This window comes from Sinocyclocheilus anshuiensis, unplaced genomic scaffold (genome assembly GCF_001515605.1).
Source record: "Sinocyclocheilus anshuiensis isolate Anshui unplaced genomic scaffold, SAMN03320099.WGS_v1.1 scaffold659, whole genome shotgun sequence".
NCBI classification, from domain to species: domain Eukaryota; kingdom Metazoa; phylum Chordata; class Actinopteri; order Cypriniformes; family Cyprinidae; genus Sinocyclocheilus; species Sinocyclocheilus anshuiensis.
The window spans coordinates 451,415-463,087 of NW_015549698.1; positions in this window are offsets into that span (position 1 = coordinate 451,415).

Below are 11,673 nucleotides of genomic sequence, written 5' to 3' on the forward strand. Positions count from 1 at the left end.
TTTCAAACGTAATAAACACTTTTCTCTCACTTCCGTTATCTATCATACGCGGATCCGTTCCGGTGGAAGGCGTGTGACCTCTGAAGAATGCTAGTCTCGCGAGTTTGTTTAATAGGAGCAAAGGAAGCAAAGTTTTCTTACTTTAGCAAAGGAAAACCAGTCTCCTCTTGGTTTATATCAAAATCCTCCAACATTTTTCTTTGCAAATCTTTGGTTTGTACTTCTAATTCGTGACCGGTGTTTTGTTTTGTTCTCTCTCCGCATTCGTCATTAATCACACAACGCCGACGTGCTGCGTCATCTGCCGGAAATGCTTCAGTGTATGACAGTCAGCGGAAGTGAGAGAAAAGTGTTTATTACGTTTGAAATATGGATATTTTTCTTACAAAAACTCATGGATTCGCTACAGGAGGCCTTTGTTCTGTGTTGAACTGCAACACACACTGACTGCTATTAAACAGCTTGGAATAGCCAGGACAATTTTTAATATAACTCAGACTGGATTCGTCTGAAAGAAGAAAGTCATATACACCTAGGATGCTTTGAGGGTAAGTAAAACACAAGCTAATTTTAATTTTTGGGTGAACTAACCCTTTAACAGAACAGATATAGAGAAATGCACACTGGTTCTGTAAACATCCTGCTTGTTCTGTAAACATTTGTTAATGTTGCTGCTATCGTAGCCGTGAGCAGTGGTTGTTGAGGCTGTGTGGTGCTGTTGTCCTTGTGGGAGAACTTCCCACAAGGACTTCCTTGAGAAGTCATGTGGTCATTCAGACACTGACCAGGTGTGTGTGTCATTCAGGCTGAGTGGATTTGCACACACTGCTGAAGGATGATGAAAGGAGAAGTAGATATAGTCCTCCTGCATGAAGTTTCTTTGGGTGAGTGAGCTGCACGATTAATCATTTAAAGTTTTCAATCTTTTCCGGTGCATCAAAATACAGTGCCCAAAATACAGTGTGAGAAAAGCTACCTGCTCAGTGAAATAAGATGGCAATTAGAGATGCACCAATTGCAATTTTCTTGGCCGATTCCGATTTCCGATTTTTTTGTAAGTGTGACCTGCCGATACCGATTTTTGCCGATTCTGATTTTCTTTCTAAAAACTAGAATTGACAGCATATACAAACAAAAATCTATGCTTTTTTAATGCAAAAATGTATTTACATAATAAAAAATTATTAAACGTAAGGGAAACATGAGATTTAAGATTTTATAGGGAATTTAGACAGAATCACTGTTTTACGGCTGATCACTGAGTCGGCCGGCGATTCATTGAACGAGACATACAACATCAACACTGCATGGATATTAATATCCAAAATTAGGGGTGCTCCGATCAGGATTTTTGAGGCCGATCACCGATCGCCGATCACAGACAGCAGTATATGCCGATACCGATCACCAATACCGATCTTTTTAAAGCCTTCTATTTATCATTTATAACTATTTATAGTGATACTCCAATCAGGATTTTTAGACATTTATTCAGGGCCTGAATTTCATTTTTGAAAATGGGGGGAATTCCTCTCTTAGGTGACTTCATATTTACTGCAAACAATGTGCTGTCACTTTAATTCAGCGCTTGCATCGCAGCAATAGACTCGGTGCGGAAACGATCTCTGCACTGCTGCAGTGCAGACGCACCGCTCCTGAACGCATTGCCGGGCCACAGCTGTGTGCAGTGAATGCTTTAATCCGTTAACATGAGCGCGGAAAAAAGTTATTTAATGAAGAAATATTATTTCACCCGCGCTGGACAGAGACGGTGCCGCTGCATGTCGTGCCAAAACTCTCACGGTAGCGTCATCTGCTTGAGATCGGATTTTGGAGATCGGCCTTTTTAGAGATCGCCGATCAAACATCCCAACATGATTATAGGCCGATAGTGATCGGTAAAACACTGATAGGTGAAAACACTATTTATTAGCACAGTAACAAGATCGGCAGTTTAAGACATTAACTTTTAAGCACAAAACACAAGATACTTCTCTTGTCAATATAAATAAGTCTTTATTAGATAAATCTAAGACATATAAACTAGTCTAACACACGAACACACCATACACACTCATACATTCACACAAGTTGCAGAAAGAGAAAAAGTGAAGAAAGTATGAGTTTAAGAGAATGAATATATGAAATCCCAAGTTTATAGCAATATGTGCAATTGCATAGACCTGAATAACCATCAATCATTTAAGTAACCCTCGCATTGAGTTCCTCAATGAAGCTAAAATTTATATTAAATGCACCAGTTCAGCTAGAATCTGGAGGTACTTGCGTTGCTTGTTTAGGGGGTTCCCTTGTCATCGTTGCAGAAAGGGGTTTCCCAAGGTTGCTGATTGGCTGGAAGTTCAGTAGTCATTGACGTGACATCTTGGGAAGCCAATGGTTGGGTGTTGGCTGAAGATGCAGAGTTGTGGGCTGGTTGAAGTTTTGAGGTGGTCACAGACTCGAAGTGAACTCGGACACACGGCGTTGTGGCAAAACTTAACTCATAACACGAAACTCTCAACGGAAAAGAAAAGAAACTAAAGTAAAAGAAAGAAAAGAGTAAAGTTTGACGAGACTAGGTGGTGTTTCTCCTCATGGTTATGTGCAATTGCATAGACCTGAATAACCATCAATCATTTAAGTAACCCTCGCATTGAGTTCCTCAATGAAGCTAAAATTTATATTAAATGCACCAGTTCAGCTAGAATCTGGAGGTACTTGCGTTGCTTGTTTAGGGGGTTCCCTTGTTGTCCTCATTGCAGAAAGGGGTTACCCAAGTTTGTTGATTGGCTGGAAGTCCAGTTGTCGTTCAAAGTGACGTCTTGGGAAGCCAATGGTTGGGTGTTGGCTGAAGATTTTGAGGCGGTCACAGACTCGAGGTGAACTCGGAGACACTGCGTTGCGGCCAGAGCACGCTGGAACGGCGCTCGAAGAATTCACGGGCAAAAAGCATGGCTAAAATCCTAAAGCAAAAAGCAATGACTAAAAGCGGCGGCTAAAAGCCGACAAGGCAAAAAGCATGGCTAAAAGCATAATTTGATGGTGTCCTGAGTATTTAAACGGGCTGTTGGACACATCCCAAATGGTGTCTTGACCAATTAGACATTATCTTGTGAACGTGAGGGTTTGTTCTGTAGCAGAGGTCAAAAGGGGACTAGAGGGAATCTCAGTCTGGTTCTTGTCTCCTAGGTGGGGGGAAGTCAATCCAAAGAAAGTCTGTAGCTTGTGATTACTATGATGGATTTACATGTGATGGTCATCTCTTTGACCATTAATCTTGGTTACTTGCCCCAAAATTGACAATCTCCTTCCTGACTTGGTGATTTTCAATAAATGTTCTTTTGTGTTAATGTTGCAAGCTGTTCAAACTGTGGAGTTGGTTGGTTAGACTTGCTTCAGACTGGCTGGCGCTAGGATCTGGACAGATTTATGATGTTGTGTTGTTATCCTGAGCCTCTTTGTAGAATTTAGCTCTTTGGGTTGTTCAACACCAATCTGATCAAGTCTTATCTCTGATACCCTACAAACATTACAATTCCCCCAATTTGGACAAAGTTACAGATGTTCTCTCACTAGTGTTAATTTCGTTAACAAAGACTATGACGAAAAATGTTCATCATGAAAACAAATTTTTTTTTCCCATGACTAAGATGAGACGAAGACGAGACGATAATAAGGTCAATAAACGATAACTAAGACTATACCAACATGCAATTTCATTGATGAAATGAGACGAGACTAAAATGTATTCAAAAAGATAAAAACTTTACCAAAAACCTCTTTTTATTTTCGTCAAAAAAAGGAGACAAAATGTTATTGCGGACTGCTCTACACGCCTCTGCTAGGCTAGCTTTCATGAGTGCGGTTGCCGGATATCAAGAGTTAAAATCCCTGAATCAGAGCTTCGCTGTTACAAGGATACATTTTCTGCCCGGTGTTTTGCTTAATTTAAGCAATCTGGCAACCATGAGCACGCGCTCGCTCCTCGTTGCGGAAGTGCCACACCAATAATCTTAAAACACCGACAAACAAGCTGGAGTTTAGCGATCTAAATGAAAGCATCAATCAGCCGGTCTGTGTTCTGTCATGAGACCTCGACTATATTGTTTGCGATTGTGATCGCTGAGTAAATGCACTTACTCAACCGCTGTTGTTTTAATAGAGAAATAGGCTATTGCAATTTGGAATTAGTGGAATTACTAATTTCACTGTTACAATATTTTTTGTTTGTTTTAGCTGTTTTCATAATGTAGACCGAGAGATTGCATAAGTCTTTGGTATTAATTTATATACCGTAATAAAAAGCCTATAATAAAATACACCATGTATAGCCTATGTCCACATTCTATTGATTTGTGCTTACTGGTGAAAGTGCAATACAAATGACAACAATCATTACGATTATAGTTTTGAGAAAAAAATAATTTTTATCAATGTGACTAAGATTTCATTAACTAAAACCTGAATAAAATGCTCATACATTTCATTGAATAAACAAAAACAGGACAAGGTTGTCTAAATATGATTACTAAAATGTACATTTGAGTAAGACTAAGACTAAATAAAAAATGGCTGCCAAAATTAATACTGTTGTACGGTTAATTAATAATAATCTTATTGCTAAAATGTCAAGTTTTCATTGACTAAAACTAGACTAAAATACTTTAGATTTTCTTGCACTAAAACTAGACTAAAATGTTGAGACTTTTAGTCGACTAAAACTTGACTAAAATTAAATAGGATAAGGTTGACTAAATATGATAAAAACTATCAAGGACATTTTACCACGGGATTAAGACTAAGACTAAATTGAAAATAGAATCTCTCACTTAAAGTCCCCCTGTAGTGAAAATCAAGTTTTTTATGTTGTTTATTTGTCTATGTGGTGTTTTTAATATGCTTTTAGACAAACCATGTGCCAATCTATTAATCAACACCATTGCTGAGTATTTTCTCCTTAAAACTAAGTTTTAAGGGATAAAATATTTGACTACAGGGGGACTTTAAACAACTCTGAAAATAAAGTGCTCTGTGACTAGAAAAGAGGTACTATTTAACAAAACAGATGTTATTTCCCACTATTTCTTAAATTGTCATTTTTCACTAACCTTCAATGTTAGTGAGTAATAATAATCACAAATGAAATCAGTGACAACAAACTCCAAATTTACACTGTAGGAAACACAGAAGCTGCATCTGAAGTAGCATTAGATGTATTTACACAGACTGTTTGATGAAGGTGCCATAAATGCATACATTGCAAAATTTGGAATGCATAAAGAATTTTATAAGATTGTTTTAAATATTTTTTAAACAAAAATATGTTGGGAAAAAATGCAATGATAGTTTTAAATATGAAACAAAACCAGTAGGTGGCGGCACATGACTGTTTGAATGAGTGAGTCATTTAGTCCTTCATTCAACACAGGGCTCGCAAAATCGCTAGCCCGACGTGTTTTCCAGTCGGGCTACCAAAATGCATCACCACTCTGCCCGACGGGCTATCTTAAATGCAGATCTCCCTGCAGATCTCCCTCCCTCCTAAAGTGAGTTGTATCAAACTTAAGGCCATAAAAAGTTTGAAATACGTTAAATTGTATAAGAAATGTCTTAATTATAATTTCAAGAGGTCTTACAGTTGGAGACGGAAAGACAAGAGTCGCTATACGGCTGGATTAAACTTCAAAAGGCAATGATGTCATTGAATAAATATGAGCGCTGCACGTTTCAAGTCAAAACGCGGCGCGGATGTCTTTATTTGAATGTATCTGAAGGGAACCGACTCCTCAGAAACGTGTCGTTGCCATTTTAATTTCATTTTACCTATAATTCCTGATAAAGCAGCGTTTATGAGCGCGGAGCTGCTTTGTGTACAGCCGTTACCGGGGAAACCGCAATATTTTAGTGCTCCTAAAGCGCCACCTCGTGGCAGAGAATTAATTTGCATTTCCAATAAGCCTTTCTTGCTGTTTATGGTCAGATCAATGCAAAGATCAACTCGTGTTTTTACGCAGCAAACACATGGAGTTGTAAATGTAAATAGAGTGCCTTCTAAAAATCTAAACAATTAAGACAGTAATATTTATACGTTTTAAATTAACATAATAATTTATATCCTTGATTTATCCATTTTCATAAAAATAGTCTAAAGGCTGAAATGCTGTTGTATAAGATTTTTTTTTTTGTGAAAACCTGTATCTGAACTGTAAATCATGTAATTTTATGGCTCAGTACTGTATGTTACCACAGACATTGTCCAACTCCACTCATACTGTGTTCATTTTACTTGTGCAGCTCTTAAAATGGGTCATAAATTGCCTTACATTTATTTTTTAAAATTCTGCAGATACACTGTAAATAGTGAAATAAAATTCCTTCCTTCATATCTGTTGATATTTGTGTATTGAAAATATTTTTGATTGACATTTAAACTCCTATCTGATTTTCTATTTGTACTTTTTTTATTTGGGCTAGTTAAATACATTTTCGGGCTACCAAAATCTGAAGAGTAGGGGATTTTGAAATTTTGCGAGCCCTGCAACGGATTCGTTCAAACGGCTGATTCATTCAGAAACGAGGCAAGTGACTACTGTCTTTATGAATGGGTTACTGAATCATTGACTCACTTGACTCGTTCAAAAATGTGGATTCTTTCAGTAACGAAACACCGCTGTGTTGCTCGGAGACAGTTCTGCTGTGGCTTTGATTGGAACTATTTTCATCAGCAAAATTGAGCAAAAACATTGTGTCTAAATTGTAAGTCACTTAATTTTAACTTCTTGTTTATTGAACTATTATTGTATAAAATCACATTGCAATCGTGTTGAACCATTTTTGTCGTGCAATGTTGCTTACCTAAATCATATATTATAAATGTCTTTTTTTTTTTTTACTACTCTTTACTCGCTCAGGCTGCGCGAGCCTCGTCTGGCATGACATAAATACATGATCAGTCGCCGTAAGACGTCAAAACAGACCGGCTCGGAATCGGCAGACTGGTCTGAGCCGATCATGTGGAAAATCGGCTGATTCCGGTCCCTGGCCATTTGATCGGTGCATCTCTAATGGCAATGAGCAATCAGGAGCCAACTAATGGAGAAGGATAAATGGCAACAGACATGATAGCTGAGAGCGAGTAAAACATAATTCCACAAAAGAGATAGATAAGTCAAAAACATGTGACTTAAATTGGCTGGTTCTACATGTCATTTGTCACAGCTTGGGTTTTGTCAAACCTTTGAAAATATGAACACACCAGAACATTACAATTAATGTTAGCGTTCCCGCTAACCCATAAAAAAGCAGTTGTCATATATGAAAATAGCTTTACAAACAGTCTTGTCAACCATGTGGTTATTTCTGTTATAAAAAGTCAACTAATCACAATAATTACCAATGTCGGTAGAGCTCAAAATAGAGTATAACACTTTTTGAAATTAATCGACAAACGAAGATGGTATTGATTACATCTTTACGCCAGTAAGTGGCAACAAGTGACCGTTAAAATGTATTTGTCATTGAATTATTATTTCCATAGATTTGTGGCGGATGGTGCCAGTGCGGTTGAGAACAACTCCTCTAGTAAATTACATTTTATGTTGTTTAGTTGTCTATTCAAAATCTTGGGAGGATTGTGATCTGTATTTTAAACATCTGATGGTCTTTAACTCCAGATTGAAGTGGTCCACTGATAAATGACTGAGCTTTCAGTCTTGCAAGTGTTTTAAAGACTTAAAAGAGTTCTGACTGCTCCTCATTCTTATATCATTCATACATCAATCATTCTTCCCCCAAATTAATATTAATTTGGTTTGCAATGTTCTTATGCTTCATTGGAATGTTCTGAAGTTCCCTGTTTACATCAGAAACTGTTGCTTGAGGCAAGCAGCATGCAGTTGTTGTCGTGCTGCTAATGTTTCTGATCGTGGAATCACCCACTTGTCAGAGTGCTGGGCTCAGCTGCGCTCGGAGCAGAATGCCGCTGTCTGCTTGACCTTGAGTGCCTGCTAGCTACAATGTTTGCAGTTGGCTGATGCAGTCTATGCCTGATCGTGTTTGGGGATTCTTCACCCACATTCATTAATGCTTCAGATATGACCGGTGTTTGCAAGTCTGGTCAAAAGCTGTATCTGGGGTAGAGGATGCTCAATATGTGAAAAGCAATGTGAAAGGATAATGATTAGATTATAAGGATAATTACTACTTTTTTCATCCTTGATTGACTAGAGTAGAAGTTTTCGAACTGTTCCTGGACTAGATATTTACCTTATTGGACACATGCAGCTCAAATCATCGGGTAAACTACGAATCAGCTGATGGGTTAGTTCAGCTGGGTTAAGTAAGAGGGACATCCAAAACAAGTCAGTGTAAAAGAGAGTTTGCAAAGAAACTTTTAAATGAAAGATGGAGCAGCCAACTATATTGGATATGACAGCAGCAGACTGCAGCAATATAATTGTACACAGAGCCAACGAAGGTTAAAAATAATACATTTTTGCAAATATGTAACTGTTTTGTGTGTGTGTGTGTGTGTGTGTGCAAGAAACCGTATTAACATTATAAGTGAACCTAAAGGACCATATTACAATGATAATAAAAAAAACATGCAAACATGTACCACTCATTTAGTAGTTTACAGTAGACCATTGGTGATGACATCTGCTGTTAACAAGCAGATTCACTGGAGAGAACAGATTTAACATTGCTGATTTTGCTGTGCAGTTCAAATCCAGAGAATTGTTTTTGATTCTGGCAGACCTGACTAATGCAACATAACTTTGAGACATAAGTTAGGTGTGTGCTTGGCTGAAGAAATTAGTGTTTATTCTGGACTGATACCATGTGTCTGACTCCTAAATTATGCCAGAAATGCTGTTCTAATGTTTAGGAGATAAATGTGAAAAGACTCTACCTCTTCTTGTGGATTTTAATATTGTAGGGCCATTGATATTGTAGTGTTGTTTTTTAATTGTTTGAGGAACAGAACAGACAGTCTCTATCTGATGAAATCTATGTGACAGTCTCTGTGTGAGGTGATTTATATGAAATCTGTGATGCCTCAAGGCAGCTAGCAGGCAGTCGGTTAAGCCAGTCTGTGTTTCCTGGCCAGGGCACTAGTGAGAAATACACTAAGATTTATTACACAGATTCCAAGAAAAGACAGCCGTACCTTTTCATGAAGGATGGAAGCTGTCTTTTTTTAACAGGCCTGGTCTATCCCAAAAAGTATCCCAATTCTCTGTGTAAAGGTTCTCACATGTAGCACCAAAATATGTTTTGGGTTTTGGTCACTTCAAGTGTGTGTGAAGGTGTCAGATGACTCCTTCCACAACTAAATGAATAACATGAATGATAAACGAATAAAGTGCATAAGATGCATAAAATGCAAGAGATTAAGTTGGGTTTTGCTACGGCAGAGTTACATTATCATCTGAAAAGGGAAACTGTTGTTTCTCTGAAACTAAAAAGGTGAAGAATTTAATTGTGCCTCAGGCAAATAAATGAAAGATTACTTGTTATTAACAGACATCAACTATATAACATCTAATGTAAATTAGAAAATTATATAATGATAATTATACAACAATGCAAAGTAGGGATGCACATTATTGAACTTTAGCATTTCTGATATGCCAATATTTTTCATATTATACCGATATACGTACCTTTTTATCTTTTGTTTGCTGACAACATAAAGTCTCCCCTGTGCAGGGATTAACAAAATGTTTTCATTTTGGACCTTTTTTTTTTTTTTTTTTACAAAAGAAGCATATCCCAAAACATTCTCCCTATTGAGGGACTTCCTTATTAGTGGAAAAGTTTAATCTTGTCCAATCTTGAAAATAAATATTTTCATGCAATAATGATTAGTGATAGGCACTAGGTCAATTTTTTTTTTTTAATTTCCAATATTTGTCGAATTTAAAATAAAAATCCACATTCGAATGCAAAAACGTTGCAAACCATGTAAAATTAATGTAAGTTCAACTTTTAAAAACATGTCTCGAGAATTTATGGCGTTTCCCCCCCCATCCCACTGCATCTCATGTTTTTAAAAAGTACTCTGTGATTGGTTTTCGGTCCTTTGTATTAAACTATATATACATACATACATGATGCTGTTTTGTTTCTAATTGTTTAAGCAACTTAATTAATTATATAGCCTATGGTTTATAAATATTATTTGAAACATTATGCACTTTTTTCAAAGATAGTAGTGTTATTTTATTGCTTTGAAGATACGTTCATTAGTAATATTTTGCTCGATGCACCCTCTTGTGGCCTCAGGAGAGAAGCCAAACCCCCCCCCCCAACTGAAATTATGCCTTTTAAATTAGAATATAATTCGAATATTGATAATATTTAAGTACAAAATTTGAATTTAGTTTTTCAGCCATTTTGACAGCCCTTAGGCACTCAGAAAATGGCTTCGCAAACAAACATAACCTGTCGGAGTTGAATGGTCTGTTGGCCAAATTAAATAGGTCCAGTGACACTGTACAGTACAACTGCTGCTGCACAAAGGTGTGTTGTTGGTGTCATGAGCAGTAGCCTAAACTGTTAGACTTTTTGTTGTATTTTTGTCACTACTCATTGGCAGAGATATTTCCAGGCACTGTAATTGCCCCATTCACAGCAGCTGTACACTGCACTCGTGGTCTAAAATCTTTAGCCTACTTTAAATATATCACATGAATGCTATTGCATTTGAAATTCATTTCCAAATAAGTGACATTAATCATTAATATAATATTTTAATAATTCTTCTTTTTCATTTTGAACAGTGTGATGTAACGGTGCACAAAAATACTTCTGAAAAGTGAAGAATTCATAACTATATAACAGTATATTTACAAATAATTTGACAGTAAGCCAAACAGTGTCATCCTGAAACCTGTTTTATCAGGATTGGAATTGGACAAACGTTAAAATGATATAACTTCTATGTCCACCTTTAGAATAAATAAATTTCTCTAGAAAAGAAAGCGAACAAGATGTGGAATATAACAAAACACACTATAGTTGATTTACTTTTGTATTATCCTACAGGCACAGAGCTTACAAAGTTCATCCTAAACTTGTCTCTGTATTGGCTTATTGAAACTATTTTTGTTGGTTAAATAGAGCAAAAACAGACAATACTAGGGCCGTGTATCACCAGCAAAGTCACGATACTAATACGTATCTCGATACAGGACTGCACTGAATTTCACCTCAGCAGAATTTAGTAAAACAGCTGTTTATTAAACACTGCATACTATAGGGCCATTGCTAACTATTGGCAGAGCAGGCAGTTGACCTCTGCATTATGAAGGGCCTCCATAACTGTACCACAGTACAATATAGTGTTGTCACGGTACCAAAATTTCAGTATTCTGTACCAATACCAGTGAAAATCCACGGTTCTCGGTACCAATTTCGGTACCAAAGCAAAACACAAAAACATGCTAACTAAAAAATGTGACTATACTTTCATTTAATCCAAACTGTGTACATATTTAATTTTAAAGGGCTTTTGAAAACCTTCTAGAGTTATTCAGCCAAGAATAACAACTAAGTTAGCTAAAAAAAAAGTCAGCTTTTCTGACTGATACGACATAAACAATGTTAAAGGAGTCATATGATGCGATTTAAATTTTTCCTTTCTCTTTGGAGTGTTACAAGCTCTTCGTG